Source organism: Anas acuta, chromosome 1 (assembly GCF_963932015.1).
Source record: "Anas acuta chromosome 1, bAnaAcu1.1, whole genome shotgun sequence".
Taxonomy (NCBI): domain Eukaryota; kingdom Metazoa; phylum Chordata; class Aves; order Anseriformes; family Anatidae; genus Anas; species Anas acuta.
The window spans coordinates 177,886,809-177,908,965 of NC_088979.1; the positions used below are offsets into that span (position 1 = coordinate 177,886,809).

Consider the following 22,157-nt stretch of genomic DNA (forward strand, 5'->3'; position numbering starts at 1 on the left):
AGAATATTTTTCACTGCTCTTGAGAAAAAAAACAAAAACAAAACAGTTAAGGAAAGTTCCATTTATTCCATACAAAGCCAATGTTTACCTTTTTGAATACTTCTGATTTTTTCCTCTCTCAACTCAAACTTTTTTTTTTTTATTTTTTTTTTTTACATTTTGCTTATTGCTTTTAAAGTATTTCTATGCCTGTTTGTGTTAGGTGTTTATTCCTCATGGTGTATACTTGAGTATGCATGAGATTGAGACAAATCACCAGAAAGCAGAGAGGAAAAATCAGAATCTTACTTTTTTCTCTACATTTGCACACTATGCTATCTTGAAGAGATACTTATGGGAAAAAAAACTCATTATAACACTATAATATTATTTTAAAAATTAAAGTGTTTTGAACTTATTTATTTATTTATTTATTTTAAACTGAGATCAGTGATGATACATCCTGAATAAAATTTATAATCATCAAAGGAAAATTAATGTAATCTTTGTTGTATTTATACATTTAATTTTACTGTAGTAGGTTACAAACATCCAAAACTCATACAGTAAAAATGTTCTAAAATTCAAACACACAAATTACTTCATTTTGCACTGGCTGTTCTGAACTCTTACTATGCAACAAAAATAATTTTTGCATGCTATATTCAGATTTATACAGGGTGAGCATATTTATCATATTGCAAAAGAAAAAAAAAATCATTTTACAGATTATACATCACTGGAAAAGCTGTATAAAAAATGAACTTCTACTATAATTTAGGCAATAAAAAATTGAGTTTTAAATGACATTTATATAGGTGTGAATAACTTCTATAAATTTTTCTGTACAGCCATTTGACAAAGAAAATATTAGAAAGCTTACAGAGATGGTCTGTGTAGGGTAGATATTTCTTAGAAACTATGATTATTAAGGAAAAAAGCCCAAACATAAAATGAAAACCTTTAGCATTATAAGCATTTTAATAACTAAATTCTAGAAATGCAAGTCTCAAAGAGTTCTATAACTCATCCTATTCAACCTAATACAGCACAATGCAATTTTTACAGTGCCCTTTGTGCTAGTATCCTGGAGCACTTCAAAATGAATAAAGTTAAAATTAGCAAAGTAGCACTCAATTTCCTAAAGGAGTTACTTTAGAAAAACTAAGTAAAATCAATGCCTTAAATGTTTGGATTTAAAACCATGCCAATTGAAGCTCTTTTTATTTCAAGTAGCAATGTATTCCAGATCTCCTGAACAAAATGTCTGAAGGCTCTATAGGTTTAGGGTATCAGAAAGTATTTAAGAATTATAAAACCATCATCTATCAATCTCTGAGTGCATACTGATAGGCATGGAAAGTAAATGTAATGGCTAGGTAGATCTATACAGCAGTCTCTGCATAAAATAATAAGGTAGTAGTTTATTTGCATTTCTATAACACATTTCAGCTGAAGATCTCAAAGCTGAAAAGATCCCTGTTAATTTCAGCAGAACAATGTAAACCACTTACAAAGTAGAAGTGAATTGCAGTAGCATGCTGAAAGAAAGGAGTTTTGTATGAGCAGCAGGAGAGGTGTGACTCTCTGATAGACCACTGGGTCAAACTCACATCACCTGCATACTGGGGCTATTCATAAGTGATTGTATTGAACTATAGTTATGTAGTTGTTTACCATAGATCCTGTGTTTACTAATGCAAGCAACTTCAGAAGTATTTTGTTGGAGGTCAGCAACTGCAGATGTGGCAGCAAACAGTGCATAAGCAACTGCTGTGTTCTTTTCTTTCCTGTCTCTTGCAAAAGCATGTAAATATACACCAGAATCCCTAGATGGGGGCGGGGTGGAGGTATAGGAAAAAAAAGAAAAAAGAAAGAAATCCACAAAGTATGAGATTCTGATAAGTAAACAGAACTCTTGTTACTCTTGTTATTTCTGCTAACCATCTTGATAATATCACAGGCAACAAATCTGCTTGTTTTCTAACTCTGAATAAAATTGGAGAGTCATCTTCCAAATTACAGAAGAACAGTTCTAATTTGTTTTGTTACTCTTTGGGAAAAGTGAAGCAGAAACAGGAATGTAAGAGTCACATACACGTGACAGGAACTTGTGATCAGCTTCATGGTGCTCATGATGAGGAATTTGGTCATGGGTGAATCGTGGAAGCAGCGCTGTGAATATTCATAGTCTCCATCCACTCCTGTCAGGAAGGAAAGCAACGATCTACAGAATATATCCATTAGAAAATCTCATTCAGCGGATGGTTTCTGTTTGTAACAATAGTCTGCCTCTTTTTATAGCCACTTTTGAGTTTCTTTCCCCTTTTCTTACACATTGCTACAATTCACTCTATAAAAAACTACCTCAGACTTTCCTTCTTTGCATATCCATCTCAAATTTCATTTGTGCTCTTTAGGCTAAACATTCATCACTGGGGCACTCAGGCATTGCTCACTACATTTTTAGACACTAAAGCCTATTACGTGTTTTTGTTTGTTTTTGTATTTTTTTTTTTGTTCACCGTCCATACGACTCCCAGCACTTGCTCCCTTGTAGACCCTTGTCCATCTGGGATCACTGGGATAATGCTGTCACAAGGGTCAGTAAAGACAACTCATGTTTCCAACTACCAAATTCAAAGTTAAAGGCAATATGGACCCAGACTCTTTACAGAGTAATAGGAAAAAAGGCAACAGACTCAAGTGGGAGTACAGCTGATTCTATAAATCTCTGTAATTTATATAGGTATGTAGGCTTTTTTTTTTTCTTATTTTCTTTTTCTTTTTTTTTTTCCCTGTTTCCTTTGAGAGAGGAACGATACTACTGGTGGTACTGTTTCATTAAATTACACCCCCTATCACTCCCCTATCACTTTAAAAAATGTCTCACAGTCTAACAAAGAAGGCGTGTTGGCATAACAGGACAGATTTTGCATGGCACAAAACAATGTATAAGCATTGATTATGCAAATTATTTACATTTCGAATGTGATCATAAATACATGTTTTGCTTTCACAGAGAGCCTTCCTCCATTTGCTGGGTGATGAAAGACCACCCAAAATCTTGCCAGTCCAAAAAGGCTTCTGTGAACCCCCTTGCTTGCTTATCTTTGCCAAGGTGAGGGGAAGAGGGCGTGGGAGAGGAAAGAAGTGAGACAAAGATGTTCCAGGTGTGGAGAAAGAAGTTGCCTTTGGAAGTTGGAAAGAACCAATGTATCAGAATATGTCAGGTGTCAGGCAGAATAACAAAATATATTGATGTTGGGAAATTTATAGTTCCAGAAATTAAAGTGTTTAGTGTAAAGACAAGAAAAGTGTTTACTGTAAGGAAGATTTTCATGCATTTCTGTAGCGGAAGAAGGTGTTGAGATTTGATTTCTTTTGTCATACTCAGAATGATTGGAGAAGAATCCAATGACATAAGAAGCAGAAAAGCAGATGCCTTCATGGAAAGTGAGGTAATTAGCTGGCATAAACAGAAAAAAATAAAGGAAAACAGTACCCTTCCTCTCCCTACCTCCATTGTGCAGTTAGTCTCTTCAGAAGGGTTGCTTGGAGAAGGAAGAAGAAAACATAGTCAAGGCTCCGTAATGAATATCTCATTCTTCATAGCTAGCCTTCCCTCTCCAAGGATTTTTTATTTTATTTTTTCAAGTTTCTATATTAGTTCAAAGAAACACAAAAGTTAGCTTATAAGTTTCTGCTACGTCTAGCAGAAGCAAACATATTAGCTTGACAAGAGAGTAAACATGGACACTTTAAAACATTCATAACAAGGGAATCCAAATCTTGTTTTTATATTTTAGGCTTTTTCCTTTTCTGTATAGTGTGACATCTTTACAATGCAAACGATCTGTCACTTGTTCTATATGATTTAGTGCTTTAGACAAATTTCAGTGTCAAGTTGTGCAGATTTTGCCTCATGAAAAGAGGCTATTTAAACTTCTATATAGGCAATGATGCAGACGACTAATAGGAAGAAAAGGATTGAGAGGTGGAAAAATTTCTCAGTATTTTTCAGGCAAATGGGCTTTCAGAACTGATGTATTTGCTGGTGAGAAGAATCTTCTGACATTATCATAAGATCTTTTCTTCTAGATTCTTGGGATTTCCTTTCTGATTGTTACTTTTCTGCATAGCTGCCTCTTTTCCCAAACCATTCATAAAATGGCCATCATGTTTGCATGGCATTTTCGGCCATACATGCTCCTATCCTTAGAAGGGGTGCCCATATTTTTCCATTCCCTTGTCCTGAATGTCCAGGTAATGCAGTTTGAAAATAAAACTCCTAGTTCAGGGGAACACTCAGTTATCATCCCTGTTGACTTTGACAGGATTTAAGCCTAAAATTTAGTATAGGCTTTGTATTTTCTGAAGTGGACAAGTCAAGCAAAAAAAAAAAAAAGAAAACAACTTCAAATTTGGAATGCCATAAACAATTAAACAACTGTTTTTCATGCAACAAGGAACGGATTTTGTCAATTTTTGTCAATTTTTCGTGTGTTTTCTGGGAATGATGATACTCAAAAATGGTGGTAGAAGACTATGAAATACTCAACAGATGCTTTTTAAGTGATAATAATAGCTACAATAAGTGTAAGATGGTATATTGCTCAGAGGTGTTTACTGAATTCATTTGGCTATAGGCAGACACATATCAAAGGTAACAGACTGAAAAGGAGTAGGGGTATTTTTTTTTTTTTTCAACTCTTCTTCTAAAATAAATCTTTTTTAAATTTGTGACACAGTCGGTCATGTGCATCATATTATGGCAGGTTACATCACATGATTTTATGTAGCCTGCTGGTAACGTCACTTTGCATTATACATTTAAAGAAATATCACTTCTTTTCACGTAGACAGTAATCAACTGACAAGAATTCTGCTGCTACCCATGAGAAGAAGCGGAGTATCAGATCTAATACTTTCCACCCCCAACAAATAATTTCCTGTAAACGCTTGTGCATGACAGAATGCTAGCAGATAGTGGGTATTTCACAGCTGGTGACTCTCTTATTGTTTAACTGTGATGTCTGCATCTTATCACTCTGTGCAAATTATTTAGCAACTGCCATATTATTTATAGGTATGAATTGCACAAATTAATCTCATAAATAATTCATTTTTTTTTTTCACTGTGAATTAACATTCTGCCACATTTAAAAATCTATTCTTGTAAAAGCATATCAACTTATATGGGCATATTGTGCTTGATTTTTCAAGCCGATGCATTTTGAAAAACATAGGTTTCAGTGAAAAGACTGAGAAGAGTTTTTTTTTCTTGAACTTTACACACACCTGACAGAAGCTTTCAGGTTGTGAAAAGTAACACTGTGGTCTTTAATAAGAATTATGTCATGTTCAGGCATTTACAGGAAGAGGAAAAACATTGGATCTCATCCTAATAGTATGGCAGACTGTCACTACGTGACACCAGTTTGTAAACAAAAAAATAACTTACATGAATAATGATCCATTTTTATAACTTAAAGTGAAAATAATAACTCTTTTTCTTTCCACAGTAAGACATAAGAATGTCACTGTGGACCTAACAGAAAGACAGTCGCAAGTTTGTTTGCTAGTAGACTCCTAGGGAGCTGAACACAAAAATCCAATAAATAATTAGCTCTCCTGTGACAGGCTTCTGAATTACTGTGATACATTAATTGGACAAAATTAGCATGAATTAAGGCAAATAAGTATAACATGTAATTTATTACTTACTAAGCATGGTGCTGCAGTGGAAGCCTCAGATTTCCCTTAAGATTGCTTTAACAGCTATAATGCATTCCTTAATTTACTCTGTGGAAAATCAATTTTTTCAGAGTTCATTAAGCACCAATATGTTACAATGCAACTCCCTAGAGCATAGAACCACAATACGTTATGCAAATTCATACCAGCGTGTTACCAATATGTAAATAGCAATAATACTATTGTCAGCTTCCTATTGATAGCCACGCTGAAAAGGATAATACTTAAAACTTCTTTAACTTGTTTCTGATATTAATCGGTACTCTTTTAAAATGTGATTTCTAAGGAGAGTAGTTATTTTAAAAAGTCTTTTTTTTTTTCTTTATGCTTCAGTAATGAGAATATTCTGAAGTCGCTGTTTGCAAAGAAATGGCACATAAAGCCTTCTTACATTTTCATATGCATCAGCTGTTCCACAATGAAAGCTCAGTATTTCCAGTAGAAGCATAGCTGGACATTGCCGTATATTAATTATGGATATGCCACAGAATAAATGAAAGAGAAGGCATTCCTAACCTATAAGTCCTATACATAAATTCATTTAAGTTTTTTTCCTCCCCTTTTTAGCACACATTAAAAAAATAATAAAATAAAAATAAATTAAATGATGCATCGAGTTAACTCCAGCCAATCAAATGAGAGTCAGCAGAACTAGCATTAAGAGAATGAAGTTCCAGACTATTCAATATTCACCTAATGATATGACAGACTCCAAAGCTATCACAATAACTGCCTCCAGAGCTCTTTGGGGAGACAGATGTCACTGGTGGAAGGATGATTTCTGTGTCTTGGCACTCTGCGATTGTCAAACTGAGGGAGGGAGAAGGAAAGGATGATTCTGCTAGTGAGGAAGCATCCTTTGTGGAAGGAGGAGGAGCCATGTCTCTCTCCTGTCATTCTCCCTTTTAACTTTTTTTTTTTTTTTTTGAATAAAACCCTTTCTGGCTAAACTACACTCTGAGAAGCAAGGAATGGCATTGCCCTAAACTATAAATGCCTGCACTTACGTTCACAATTTGACTCTGATCTGCAAATATCATTAACATCAGTAGGTCAGAGAAGTTGGCTCGGAGAGTTTGGACCTCTGAGAGTAGATTTGTTGTTGTTGTTTTAAACATGTATATAACTGATTTATTGTTGCTTTGAGCTATAGCTACAGTGCAACTGGCAGAAGAACAAGACGCTTGGTCACGACCTCAGATAAAACAGCAGCTATTAGGCATTTAACTGTTGCAAAATTTAGCCCACAGAAGAACACTTCATATGTTTAGGTTTGATGAGACATAAAAAATCTGCTTTGTTAGGACATCCTTGGTTATGCAAACAGGAAGGTCTATGTAAGGTGAGAGTAGTAGGTCATTTTGTTTAACACTGTGTTTATAGTGTTATTTTGTTTGTTTGTTTGTTTGTTTTTTTACATACAGAAAATACTGCACTAGAAATAAGTAATATTTTGTAATAAATATCTATTAATGCACTGTGGTAAAATATATTCAGGCCTTTACTCAGTGCACCACTTCCTAGCCCGTGATTATAGCACTCCACGTCTTATGACTATAATCAAAATGGTGACATGCTCTACAAGGTCCTGTCTGTTGAAGAGCACTATCAAAGTCTTTCAAATACAGCTAAAAGAAAGCCAATAAAGCTATCAGTGTATACAGAGAGCATGATACTCCAGAATTATTTTTACCATAAATACATGTTCAAAACTGCCAGTGTGTTTGAAATAGTTTCAGTCTGCACATTCAGATTCACTGTGGACTTATATCTCACCATTCAACATCAACATATTGCAGAGCCTGTATTTGAGGGTGTAGTTGTGTCCTAGTGGAGACTGCATCCCTCTGGAACTGAATCAGGTGGCTGCAGAATCTGACCCTCTAAGAATAAAAGGGATTTGGAGTCAGTTGAAAATATTGAACTTTTTTTGTGTTAATGGCAGTCTTAAATATTTCCAGGGAGCAATATCTGGCTCCATCTATGCATGGGAGGTATACAACAGACATTTTGATTTTGATTTTGTATTTCCAAATTCCCTGTGATCATTTGCAATAATACCATATATCTTCCTGATAAATAATAAATAATTTTGTATCAAAGTGAGTGGATATTTTCTAAATCAGATTAGTGGATTTGTATTTTCTCAGGGCTGTTAAATGGGATGCTTAAAATCAGTCCCTCGGAGACCCTTAAATAAACTGGAATGGGTATGAAAGGTGAAAAAACTGTGGCAATTATACATGTATTATCCTTATTGCCACTGTAAACTGAGTAACAGAGAACACACACGGAGGAGCTTTGTGGTCCATATATTCCATACATATGTATCTATTTCACTTTCTTTTCGCTTGGGATGTTGTGCAATACTGTAAGAGTGAAAAAAAAAGAAACCTGGTGAAGTAAAATCTATGGTTAAAAGAGAACACAAGAAATTGATAGGTTTTCGCTAATCTGAAAAAAAAAATACAATATATAGATATAATATAATATAAATATATATATATATTTTTCTTCCAAAAAGGAGCTGCTAAATGCACAGGGCTCATTTGTTTACAGGTAGTGTGAGAAAGAGCAGCAGCTGCAGCATTTGCTGACTCTGAGTCATACCAAGTTACAGTGACAGAAGTTTAAACCTCTGAGGGCTTCCTTTGCCTTGGTGCTGTACTCCACCACTTCTTTAAAGTCTCCCTGAGGCCTGCCCTGATTCACTGTGGTGTGTTACGGAGTGGAGTGGTAACGTTTGTGACATCTTCCGATTGCTTTTGGAAGTTCGTTGTCTTAACACATTGCATATGGGCAGCAGTAGTTCAAAAATAATGCATGTCAAGGATTATTACTGCTGCACGGACTGTAAATCCATGTAAAGTCTTCTGCATTTTACTTATAATGCCACTGCTGGTGCTGTCAAAACCAGCTCTCAGATGTCGCAGTGTTTCCCATTCCAGTCATTCTTATCACCTACCTCTACATTCTTGTCTGTAGCTTAGAGTGAAAGCATTTATGTTGCCCTCCAATCATTTATCACTTGAAAATAATAATAACGAAATAGCATGGTGACAGCATACTGCAGTTTTATGTAATTTGATACAATTTAAAAACATTTAATTACAGAATACTCCAAACCAATGTTAATTAAATTAATTTTCTAGAAAAAATATATAAAACATTGTGTATTAATATTTCTGTATCAGTTTCTATACCAATTCTGACTCCATTTTTTTTTTAATTGTGAATTTTTTATTTTTTCTAATTAGTATAATAAATAAATAAAAAGAAGACCTACAAACAGGTAGGGAGTGGACTTCAACTCTCCATCTGTCCACAGACCTCTAAATTAAACTTCTGTGTTGACATTTGACTTCCATTTTTTTGTGTGTTTTTAACTGCACTGTGGCCCAACCTGGAAAGAAAGGTTATAGAGTATCCTCTTGCTATCCTCTCATCTCTTTTGACAGTTAACTTGAGTTTGATGGTACGGCACTCTTGTTGGGAATAGCAGTTTGGGGCTTAAATCACCATAGGCTGAGGAGAAGCTGGAACACAGATGGCTATTCTACAAGTCCTCTGGCCACTATTTTGCAAAAGGTTAGTTATTCATCAGTCCTTAGAAGACAGCTTTGGGGTAGGAGCCTGAAGGGAGAGCAGCACCTGAGCTTTAGAGAGGGGCCAAAGTTCAAACACAGCTCTAGCCAACCTTGGGCTCTTTTGATATCCTTTCAAGGTAGTTTCACTCTGTTTGCTTATTGTATAAAGTACATTGGTGCCAGAGTAACACACTCTGAATTGCCTGACTGGGGTCAGGTACCTCCTTTTTGCAGCTCTTAAAGTAAGTTGTGCAGTCCTGTTCTTAAGTCATTACCATCTGGCTGAATCCAGCTCGTGTTGGTTTCATGGCAGCTGTGTCAAGAAGCTACCAAAATACCAAATACTTGCTTTCTGTGTAATTCTCATTTGTCACTTCCCGTGTTAAACCTAGATATTTAATAACTGGCTGCAGTGGTTTTACAGAGCCGTGCCAGGAATTTATTCAGTGTATGGCTTCATGTGAAAATCAAAAGAGGAGTATGGGGTGAAATACCCCTATTGTCTGTAGAAGGTCTGATTCTTTGCTCCCTGTTGGAATTACAGGTCATTATTTTCCTGCTTTCTTTTAGCATTGAGAGAATAGTGACATGTACCTGAATTTGTCCTTTAACTTTCAATCACATTATCTACAAATGTAACAATTCCTTTCTGGTCTTTGTTGTCACTAAAATTGCTGTAATATGCCTGACCATATGTGTGCCTTACAGGCCCTTGCCTAACCTACATCTCTGAAAATGGCTTACTAATATATGTTTGTGTTGAGATAAATGTCACCTCTGTTCTTCTCAACAAAGTCAGAACCAGTGAGAGATAAGGCAAACAATTCAAATGCTACTGAACAGTGGGGGAAGTTGGCTACCCACGGGTATGGCAGGGTAATTATCTATCTGCCCACAATCTGTCCACAGCTGGAAATTGAGTTAATTTTATTTACTCTTCCAAAGAGAAATAGAAAGCACAAGAACAGAAGATTCTCATAAAACTCTAAAATAATTAAAGTTAAGACCTTGCTTCAGAGTCTTCTGCCTTTAATATGCAGTATACTGTTCTGCATTCTAACTCATTAGATCATGGCCACTTAAATTTGCAAGAGAAATAACCCATCAGTACAGTGACCCTCCTCTGTGAAACCTGTCTTTTTCTTTAAGAACTCCACCTAAAGAGAATTTGATAGAGTTAATACGTGGGATTAAAACATTAAAGGAATTTTATGTTGGTGGTTGTGTTTAGGGGAGAGTTTGCCTGGCACTTTCAGAGAGAGATTTTTCTGACACTTTGAGAAGATTTCAGGTGCCATACTGTAGGTGTCAGGTGCCTTATGATATGCCCTAAGGTACTCTACCTGACTTCACAAGGTTGTGAGTCTTCTGTGGTCCTGTGGTATATCTGTGGCCTATGCATACAGCTCTGATATTCTAAGGCATTGTTACTGTTTAGAGTGCTGAAGTTCCCTCCAGTATTTTATTTCAGTTATCTGTCTCCTACTTTTTCATGCTGAAAAACAGATTATATGAGTTAAACAAAATGAAAGGATCTTCCTTATATTATTGCAATTCTAATACATAGACTTGCCATACTATAATATCTCTAAGATCCTTTTGTCTCCATCCTCCTATATTTTCAAATTTCCCTTAGGCCTATATGATTCTGCTTCTATTCAATTACTATCATGAATGTATATTTGGCCATCTTGCCTGTTCTATTGATTAATTCACCCTTCATGCCACATTTGACCATGGCTATGAAATACTTTTGGCAAAGCACTTCCACCTCTGCTTTTATAGATAATTACAAGAAATCTCAATGTGAAGAAGCAGTTGGAAGTTGTTTCTCCACAAAGCTTGGATTTCTCTTATTTTCATCTCTGCAAAAATTGCTACTGTTTTGATTTACAGGTAATTTCCAAGTTAAAGGAAGAAAACAAGATAAATGGTGTATAATCAGATCCAGATGTATTTTAAAGAACACATCTGCAGTTTAACAGTATTAAATAATCATTGCAAAGACTTCATTTTGAACAAGCTTCATTCTGTCACTTCTTCCTGTCTTTGACCAATCTCTTTTTGGCACCTGTGCTTTTTTGTAACCAATTTTCCCATTTTGCCTTCCTTCCCATGACAGTAGGCTGATGGTGGTAAGCTCTAAGGATGTAACAGGAAATGTTATCTGCTCTGCACTATCAGTTCATATTATCTTTTATGTTTCAAATCTTGTTCCCTTTGACTCTAATCATCCTTTTGGAGTCTGTCTTTCTGGAAGCTGCTTGTGCTACTTGTGCTCATGCTGTTTCTGTCAGACTGCAAATACTTGGGAGGAAGGATTTTGGATTTTGGTGTTCTGTGCTCCATCTCTCCATTGTTTGGATACAAATCTAGCATAGAAAGTATCTATAAACTTACTGAAAAGGTCCAAAAATTCTGAATATCGGCTGCTTCTGTTCCTTTTTTTTTTTTTTTTTTAATATATGGGGCACTTCTGTTCCAAATAGAGTATCATTGATTGTAGAAGTCACTTTAATGCATCATAAAGTGCAAAATCTCTTTGTCTTTTCCATGTGTTCTCCATTCTCCTTTCTCATATTTTTGTCCCCCAAAGGTCTTTAAGAATGAGACTTCTATGGATCCCACATGAACATCCTTTTTCAACACCCAGAGATGGTTAATAATCTGTTTGTCTTTCTTTTGTGACTACTGTGTATTTGCTCCCACATATTCTATATATTGATGGGAACCTCAATATAATTCAGGCTGTGCAGCATCTGATTGTAACAGATTGGTTTTCACTCCCAGAAAGCAGAACATCAAAGCAGACACAGATCAATAATACGTTCCCCTTCCTGTCTGTGGATAGTGTTGCAGGTTTCTGTTCAACAGCCATGAGAAAATGATGGCAAAAATCCAGATAGTGATCACTAAGTGGCAAATACAGAATCAAACAGCTGGCACTGTACCTGGCACATGAAGTGTCACTTAAAGTACAAGTTGTTGGTTCTTAGTAAAAGAAACTTGAACTGTGGATCCTTAAGAGCTATTTTATTTTTTTTTTCTTCTCATTCCTTGCCTTTTACTTTGGCTCCTTCACATGTGCTGTTCTCCCTTTTTATACTGTAAAATCTCACTGATAGTGAATGCTTCCAGTCCCAGCTAGTCATCACAGGATGCAAACACTAAATGAAAAAAATTTCAATTAAATTTTAGGTTGGTTGATCAGCCAGAAGTGAGAAATATTTAGGTGAAAGTGAGCAGTGGATATCTGGATGGCAATTAGTGCCTACTTCCAATACCCTGAGGCAGGGACTCAAATATTTCACCTGTGGAGGAGGGGGTCACGGCTTTTTCATCCATTCTTTTCTTTTCCTTTTAATTCCCTAACTCCCATAATCTGGCAATGTATTATGCAGCACAGACCAGGAAGGTGGGCTGCAGTAAATGCTGCTTTATGGATCAAGCAGTAGGAAGTGCTATACTCTTCCCCCCAGAGACTGAAAGCTTTACATCAATCAGCATACTGACAATGACTGCTTTTGAACTTACCTGTAGTATAGCGGTGTGGCAAATCATTATCCAGCATTCAATTTTTTTAAGGAACACATATAATTTGAACACTGAAGCACCATACAGCCATTTTGTCTGACTCCAAGCACCTTTTTGATTGATCGCCTCTCTCTGTGCCACAGGGAGGAGACAAGATATTTTCTGTGCCTTTTGAGCATAGTGCCCAAATAATCTCACATACTGTAATGAAGTTTGTGAAATTCTGTAAATGTGTGTAATTGTGTAAATGTGAATGCAACATAGGACATTCTCCATAAGCAAAAAAACAGTGAAGTTGGGTACTATGCACCAAGCAAACTAAAAAGGTGGCAAACACAACATGTAGTATTGTGGTATGAGCTCAGATATTAGTCTTGTTTTGTTATGGGTGACAGGATGGCATTTGACCTGTTTTTAAATCATCTTGGAAATAAGCAAGGGAACAGAAATGGAACCTAATGCTTAGTAATCAAGTGCTTTCATACCAGAAAATTAGATGAAGATCCAAGAATCTGTATCTGAATTCATTTCACTGCAGGATCAAGAGTGTCATAAATAGGGTCAATGGCATAGACAGTTTTGCTTAGCTTCAGTTTCCTCAGGTTAAATAACTACTGCATGGACTGGAAACAATGGCAAGAATCCAAAGGCAATTGTACACTGTTCTGGTAAGGGAAAGTCTACCTTCAAACTCTATAGTAAGTAGGCAGAGTTTCATGATCTTTGAAAGACAGATTATTTCACGTAATTTGAGTTCTACATTTGAACTCCACTATCTCTTGCTAGTCACCTGGATCTGCATTCTGTATAATAGTAGTGATGGTGGAAATTACTTTGGGTCCTCCTCTTGATCCTCTCCCACCCCCCTGAAAAAAAAAAAAAAAAAAAAAAAAAAAAAAAAAAACAACACAAAAAAACCTCCTAGTTGCATAACTTCCTTTCAGGGATAGCAGTTGCCTTTTCTACTTCTTTTTAAAAGCATATGTTTATCTCAATCTATATTTTTGAATTCTTCTGTATTTCTATACTTTATTCAGTGCTCAGCTCCTGTCAAGCATGACTCTTTCCCATAAACTCATTGGTGGACTTAAATGTGATGAGAGAAGAAATGTTTAGATGTGGAAAATAAATGGAAGCACATTCTCTTTATGCATTTATTTGTGTGGTTGCCATTAATGTTTTTGCAAAGTATCTGGCTCTCTAATCCAGGATTATGCCTTCCTCTTAATCATAAACTGTTTTAAAATTGTCATTTGAACAAGCCATTGTTTCAGAGACAAATGTAGTGATAATTATATTGGCCTTCATTGCTCTTTGGACTTCATTAAGACAACAATAAAGGGAGGTGAGTTGTGACCCATTTATATTTTAGAGGTCCTTTTTGTAAGTTTTTGTACCATGCTTTAATACAGTAATTGATAGAAAGAAAGATTCACAACCTAATATTTTCCAAGTTTAGGAAAGATGCCTTGAGGAACCAGTTCTGTACAGTTCTGAAAACACCCTCTAAGGTCTCAGTGATCTCCATTTTGACTAAGAAGGCCTAGAAGTGACTCCCTTTTTAAATGTCTGTCAACATTGTTCCAACCCTAGCCAAAAAGGATAATTTCAAAGTGACATTGTCTATTTAAAATCTTCAATTGTTTTTGTGTGATAACATCACCTGCCTAAGGATTACAAGATTTTGCACTCACAAGGTCTGTGAACATTACTGAGTTTTAACCATTTTTATCACAATAAATCTAACACCTAATTAAAGGTAAAAGTGCCTGAAAATGTCAGATATGCTTTCTACATATTATAAGAGACCATTGGTTGACATGTAAAAGTTAGGTCTTACCTCTTTCTGTTCTCTTATTAAGGCTTTTTACCCCAGAGCTGAATGTATACACAGCTGACATTAGTACATGTTCTCACCTATCTTTAAATAACAGAAAAATAACAGTGGTTTTATTTTGTGCTTTTCACTTTGTATATATTAATGCTGAGAGACTGAAATAAGAAACATATGTTAACAAATGCATTTCTGTAAAATGACAGACATGACTCTTCTTGCCCCATTTTGCGAGGTAGAAATAATAGCAACTTTTTACAAGGCATATGTCTTCTGTGTGTGTTGCGCTGTGTCTTAATATTGTTTGGCTTCATTTGAATACATGAGCACTGAAGCTACAGGAAACCGAAGAAAGGCTACTCTGCCCTTGGCCTTCTTTTCATTTAGTTTAGATAGCAGGACATCTAATTGTTTCTTGAATGACCTGTAAGGTCTTTGTGGAATGAGATTGTTGTCTTCCGTGTAGAGAAGAGCATCCACATTCTATTCAGTCATTGTAACTTAATTATAGGATGCATGTAATAGTTTGGAGACAGTGAATTTGCCTCTCATGCAAGTCATCATGAGACTCTGGGAAGTAGACGCACGTGTTCATTTATTGTAAAATACTCAAATTAATTATTTCACCTGATATCTGTACTTGTAAGTTGCCAGCTGCAGCTGAGGATGACAGAGAATGAGCCACAGATGACATATATTAGGTATGTTGCCTAACTCTCTCCTGAAGGCATTCAGATGCTATGTGAATGGAAGCTGTGTAGAGCAATTGGATTTTAAATCAATCTTATGCTTACCAGTTATTCTATTCCTCTTTTCTATGATATATCAAATTATTTTTAAAGATGTTTTTGGTTACAAAAGACAACATACACTACACAGCATTTCTCTGTTTCCCTTCCCTGTAATTATACTTCAGTGAGATGCAAGGGCCGTGTTGGTGGCTTTACTACAGTTGCATTTCATTTCAGCAGTATATGTTCTGTCACTTGTTATTTTCTATAAAGAGCATGATTCTTTCCACTTTTTTTTTTTTTTTTTGTTAGTAACGTAATCCTGCATCACCAGAACCAGTTGGAAAGATGTCTCTGTTTTCAACAGATGCAATTTTGCCTTCATGCAATATAACTACTAATTTTATGGAATAGTGTAGAGTTTGCTCAAGAGCCTTTTACTTCTGAGCATTTGTAGTGCTTGAACTTAGTGAAGGTTGTGCTTCCTGTTAGTTTTTGCCAATTGTTTTATCTGTAGATTGTGTAAGCCTTGTACATGGTTTATACATTATTTAGCCTGCAAAGAATATTAAATTTAAGTATCTCTTTAGTGCCTCTTATAATGCAACTTGATTACTTGTTGAAATTCAAAGTAATATTTAATAACTGTTAGTTTTCTTTTAGAGAGTTCCTACCTAAGAAACAGGAGTTCTTACAGCTACATGGATAATTAACTTGAAGCTTGTCTGTCTCTTGGGGGACATCAGATATGTAAATGAGGAACTTAAGTCTGAACAAGTCATGCCAGGGAATCACTAAAAGTTTTATTACACTGAAGTACTGGTATTAAAATCCTAAATGTTATAATATATTATTACAAAACAGTGCATTTTAAAGAGCAAATATGCATTTTTTTTTCTTATTTGCTATGTAAAATAAAAATATGTAGCTTTCAGTTTTTGAAGAGGTACAGCTGAAATTTTGAAACTTTCGGTTATGGGGAAAAAAAAAAAAACACAACATAGATTATGAAACCATTCTACTTTCTGTCACTATGAAAATTTTGAAGAATAAATGTATACACTAAGTAATGCTCTCCCTCCCTGCCCAGTTCCAGAACTGAAGATGAATGTACTTCCGACTATCACATAACATCTCATGCGATACTGTGAACTGTCCCTAGCAAGCAAATTTTTCACACCATTACACTACTGAGAACAAGATTAATGTTCATAAAGAAGTTGTTTGGTTTTCTTTAAAAAATTGGTTATTTATTATTGAACTAATTCAACAGACATCCAAAACAATTAAATAGATATCCATTGGTTAGCCTTTTGCCAAAACCAAACCTCCAAAGATCTGCTAGTATTTCTCTTAATGAAGCCAGCAGAGGCTAAGCGATAAGTGGATATAAAGATCAGCTACCCTTCCACTTATTTGGACTAAAAGTAAGGGAGGCATGGAGAACTTTTATGAAACTATCACTATAGTATCCTTTTTAGAAATAGAGAGCATCCACTTTAAATTACTTGAGTGCAATGTCTCTTGTACATGATGTTTATATTATTATTCAAGATCTTAGGTAGATTCCTACACACATTGTTTTATTTTTGGCAACTTGATTGAACTCTGCACTTAGAATGCAAGTGCATAGTTCAAGCATACCAATGGTATTATTTCTTTAGTAAGGTAATTCATGTGCTTAAAATGATAGGCTTCATTTCGTCGTTGAACAAAGCAGAGTGCAGGAAAGAATCAAATGTTTTAGTAGCTAGATCATCTCAGCAACAAATGTAATTTTAAAATGTTCCCTATTTCTCCTGTGTTGTATTTGTTTTTATCTCATCCTATTTTCATATCGGGTGCAAAGCATATTCATATCAAAGTGACCATGGCTGCTTTGTGCAGACATCATTGTTCAGTTTCAATTTCACTCCAAATGTATGTTTAAATTTCCCTAAATATTAGTGAAACTCTTGCTTAACATGTGCTACCTTTCACATATTTTCCATGTGATGCCTCGTTTTTCTTTTTTTTTTTTTTATTTATTTTTAATTCCAACAGATGGTTACAAGACACTGTGTTATTTTTTATGTACTAGAGTCATGTTAACCCTAGAAACTTTTCACATTCAAATGCATTTAAACTCAATGGGAGGAAGGAACATGTCATCAGTGTTTAACCCTTCTTATTTGAACTAAGATTTTCATGATATTGTAAATAAATACATATTACCTATATGAAGATTAAATGTTGATTTTTGATTAAATCTCTAACAGTTTTATTCCAGAAATTTTCTGGAAATGGAAGGTCTGGTTATGCAAGTTATATGCAGTAGGTTTTGGGGGCCCTCGATAGGGATGATGTGATCGTGGCTCATAAATTATTTGCAATATTGGTAATTTCCAGGCGTACTTTCTGTAAAATGTCAATAAATTCATTTACATGATGTGTAAATCTTGCCAGTGGAATTCAAGAATATAAAATTGTTTGTTGTGTGATAATATACATGTTAAAATTATATTTGTATGTGGTTGAAATGCAAGATGAAAGTCATGATTTATACCTTTCATTTAATCTTGGATTCAATTAATTTATATCATATATCTTCAAAAAGATCATACCAAATAGAAATGAGCTCAAACAGTTTATGTTAGGTACATCTTGTCTGTAAAACTGTTAATGAAAAGTATCAAAAGGTAAATTGTTAATACTAATTGTATTAACATTAATCTAAAAAAAATGCAAATACAGGACTATCTTTTACATTTTATGGTTTCTGCTATTTAAAAAATACATTTATAATAGGCATTTTCAATCACATAGACTGTTTTAATGCACTATGATTTAACTATGTTCAGTAAATTTGGTTTTAAAGCTTGGTTATTGTTTTTATTATTATTATTATTTTTTTTTTTGGTGAGAACTCACTACCTTTGATTTAATTTTTTCTGACACTGTGCCCACTGCACAGTAGAAAAAAAAAAAGTGTAATTGTAGTTTTGTCCTTTACAGCACAGGACAAATAAATGTCAAAATCAAATGGTGGTGTCCCCCAAGGGAAAATATGCTTCAGTTATGAAATATTCCTCTCCAGCTCCCATTGCTATTCCTGTGAACACCTAGGTGAAGCTGCCTCAGGACCTAATCAGATGCTGCTCATTTGCATATAATCAAAAATCGTGCAATGAGATTTTAGCCTGTTCCGAAGAAAAGTGTATATCTCTTTAAAACATTCTGGTGTACAACTACTGTGGCTCTGGCGCTGGACAAATGGTTTGAATGGGATAGTTTGACAAGACCTTGTGTGAAATGAACATCTGTTTATATTGGTGGTGGTCTATCACCTTATTACTGCATTTAATAAACATGTTGGAAGGAGTAGTACTGCTATTTCCTGATATGTTTCTAGAAAATTCATTGATATTGATAAACTGCCAGCCTGTCTCAGGAATTGTAATAATAACCAAATATACAAAAGAATCATTAAGGAAGTTTGAAGAAAAGATGTTTTCAGGGAAAAAAACTCTCCTTGTGCATTATTAGCATTATACCCTTAATTACGTTATTATTCAGAGCAAGTGAAACTCATTGCTGTTGGTTTATAAATATGTTGTGCCCCTCTGTGACATAAAATTCTCAACAGTTTGAGATTACAAATTATCATCTTTTATATTCAAGTGATTTGGAAATATCTGGAGTTGAGCTAAATGTTTTTAATCTATCCCAAAACTAATTGTGTGATGTACTATGAGTTTGGATTTGTGTACTTTTTTTTTTTTTTTTTTTTGAGGGGATATGCCAAGAAAGCTTGTGAGCCAAGTAAGTAAACAGTTAGATAGATGGACAGACAGACTGACAGACTCTTTCATACTGTCATAACAATTTTTAGATAATTTTGTTAGGAAATGGGAGGCTGTCTGAGAGGGAAAAGAAAATATTTTGAAATGGTGGAGATCCTGTCTTTATCGTTTTTTTAAACTAGTACGTCCTTCTCTTTCAAGCAATATTATTTTGTAATTAGGTTTTGTTATTAAATGTAAAAATAGAAATTGAAATCACTTTCAAATTTCAAAATATTACAGTATGTTTTTCTTAATGATATTCATGAGAAGAAGTCAAAAATCCTTTTCCTTCACTCTTGTATTTTTCAGTGTATGAAATACCATCATTTTCTTAGCATATGAAATCTGTTCTCTGTCTGACTCTAGCTATGCAACTGAGTTATTGTCACCTCAAAATTATATCTCTCTGCGTATTCTGCCCTCAACAATTTTGTGCATGAATGGTTTGAGTAAACAGAGGCTGAGAAAATGTGCAAAAGAAGTTAGCTATATGGACTCTCCTATTACACAACCAAAGGCTCTGTGGGGTGGGGATATGGAGTAGGTGCTGTGAGCAGGCTGTATTGAGACATAGAACTGACACTGTAGTCTGATGCTGAGGAAGTCTTCTGAGAGGCAGCTAACACTGACAGTCTAACTCCTACATACCTGTCAAGCATTTTGCATTACACTTATGTACTTACCCCTCATTCCCTACCCCTCTAATCCCAAACTGTATCTATCTGTAACACAGATTTAGAAACATATGGGGACTTGGATCTGATAATGTTTTACCATGGTTTCTCCTACCTACCAGGGACCACTTTCAATGCTAATTGAGCAGGAAGCTGCATCTCCCTCTCTTGCTACTCATCATACTGGCTTGCTGCCAGGATGGTACATCCAGCAGCAAATGAAGAAGACAGAGAGAAAGTTGTGAGAGGAGGTGGGAGGGGGTCCAGTATCAGCAGCCGTGGTTCTCTGCTGCCAAGTAGCTCCTGTGGATGTGCAAAGACTAGCATAGTTGTAGTCATGTGTCAATAGACATCAGAGCAGAAAAAAAGTGAAGATATACAAGCAGGGGTAAAAAGCTGGTATGGTAGGCAGAAGATAAGATACAATAAGCACAGATAGAATAACCATGTGTAATTGAATTGGGCCTTTGGTGTCTTTGAATGCACATCCTGAAGCTGCAGCAAGGCAGTTATTGAGCTTTCTTTTGCTTTGTGGATTTCCTTGTGGATCACAATTCCTTACAGACAAGCAATGCTGGAACCAATGTTCACCTGCTGGTGCATATTCAGGTTCTGGGACCAGATTGTGACCAGCCAGAGAAAAAATCACAAACCACATACAATTTGATGTTGATTCCTCTGTGTCAGTGGTGTCACTCAACAAATCCACTCTTACTGACTTGTGCAACTCCTTAATATAGGTGACATGACTCCTTAATATAGCTCACATTGAAGTTTTACTAGAAACTTGTAGTTTAACTTGCTAGGCAGCTAAGCATCACACAACCATTTGCTCACTCTCTCCTCCAGCCCCAAGTGAGACAGGGTAGAGAACTGGGAAAAAAATGTAAACTTGTGGGTTGAGATAAAGACAGTTTAATAGGACAGCAAAGGAAAGGATAATAATAATATTAATAAATAATAATAAAAGAATGCACAAAACAAGTGATGCACAATACATCATGTGAAGTGATGCTTACCTCACGCTGACTGGTGCCCAGCCAGAACCCAAGCTATGGCAGCCTCTGTCCCAGGCCAACTGCCCCCAGTTTTATTGTTCAGCATGATGCCATGTGGTATGGGATACCCCTTTGGGCACCCTGGGCCAGCTGTCCAGGATGTGTCTCTTCCCTGCTTCTTCTGCACCCCCAGCCTCCTCACCCACAGGGCAGCACAAGAAACTGAAAAGTCCTTGGCCTAGTACAAGCACTGTTCAGCAATGACTAAAACACTGGTGTGTTATTGACATTATTTTCCAACTAAATCCAAAACATGGCATCATACCAGTGACTATGAAGAAAATTAACTCTATCCCAGCCAAAACAAGGACAAAACTTTTGTATGAACTTATTCTCCCAAGACTTTAAGGTGCCCATTTACTAAATAGTTATGTCAACAAACTTCATTAGAGGAAAAAAAAAAGAAAAAAAGAAAGAAAGAAAGAAAAAAAGATATTATAGACATTAAGAAAATTTTCAGAAATTTTCTACAACTGAAATTAGATGTTTCAAAATAATGAGGTTACTTAAGTCTTTTTAAATTTCTTATTTTGAGGTGTAAATTTATGGCTACCATTTCCCCTAATGTTTCCTAATTCTGTCATTTTTTTAACTTTGCTTTTGTGCATAATTCCTTATTTGCTCGTAATGCATTTCATAGACACTAGTGTTGCTACAATATTGCTGTTTTTTCCCCTTTTCCCAGCCTGTATCTCTTCTGCTTCCCATTATGACCTATGAGGGCTTAGCTCTCACAGTCTTCTTTGCCTATCTATTTAAATGTTCACCAAAATACATAGTATTAACTCTTAAAGACACATCATTAGGTTTTAAAATCAACATTCAGAGAGCTAAATAGCAGAAGTAGAGCTGTTGCTTTTCTGAACCCTGATTTCCATCTATTTCCAGACTTAGGCATTGCACCAGTTTACAGTCCACTAACAGTTGCAGGTTTTCTTCACAACTATGAAAGCTAGAAACAATATTTTTCTTTTAATGGAAATGATTTTATTTGAAAGTTTAGAATAGTTGATCTTAGTGTAACATATGGGTTATATAAATATACGAAGTAGGTCCATCTGGCCCAATGCCTTAAGGCATAACTGGATGTTTGACATCACTGCATAATTTTATGCAGTGGTGTAAATCAGAAAATGCTCACACAGTTGATTCAGCATCTACAATTGTACTATGGGAGAA

At 35.4% G+C, this 22,157-nt stretch overlaps 1 long non-coding RNA gene across 1 annotated transcript; it reads right to left on the reverse strand.

The window, feature by feature from the left end:
• Window positions 1-5: 5 nt before the first annotated feature.
• Window positions 6-5,785, reverse strand: LOC137850308 (uncharacterized). Its single transcript, XR_011092458.1, has 3 exons — window positions 5,707-5,785; window positions 3,500-3,533; window positions 6-2,183 (listed from the first exon to the last, which is right to left on the reverse strand). It is a non-coding gene; the product is annotated as an uncharacterized lncRNA (long non-coding RNA).
• Between the last annotated feature and the right edge of the window lie 16,372 nt (window positions 5,786-22,157).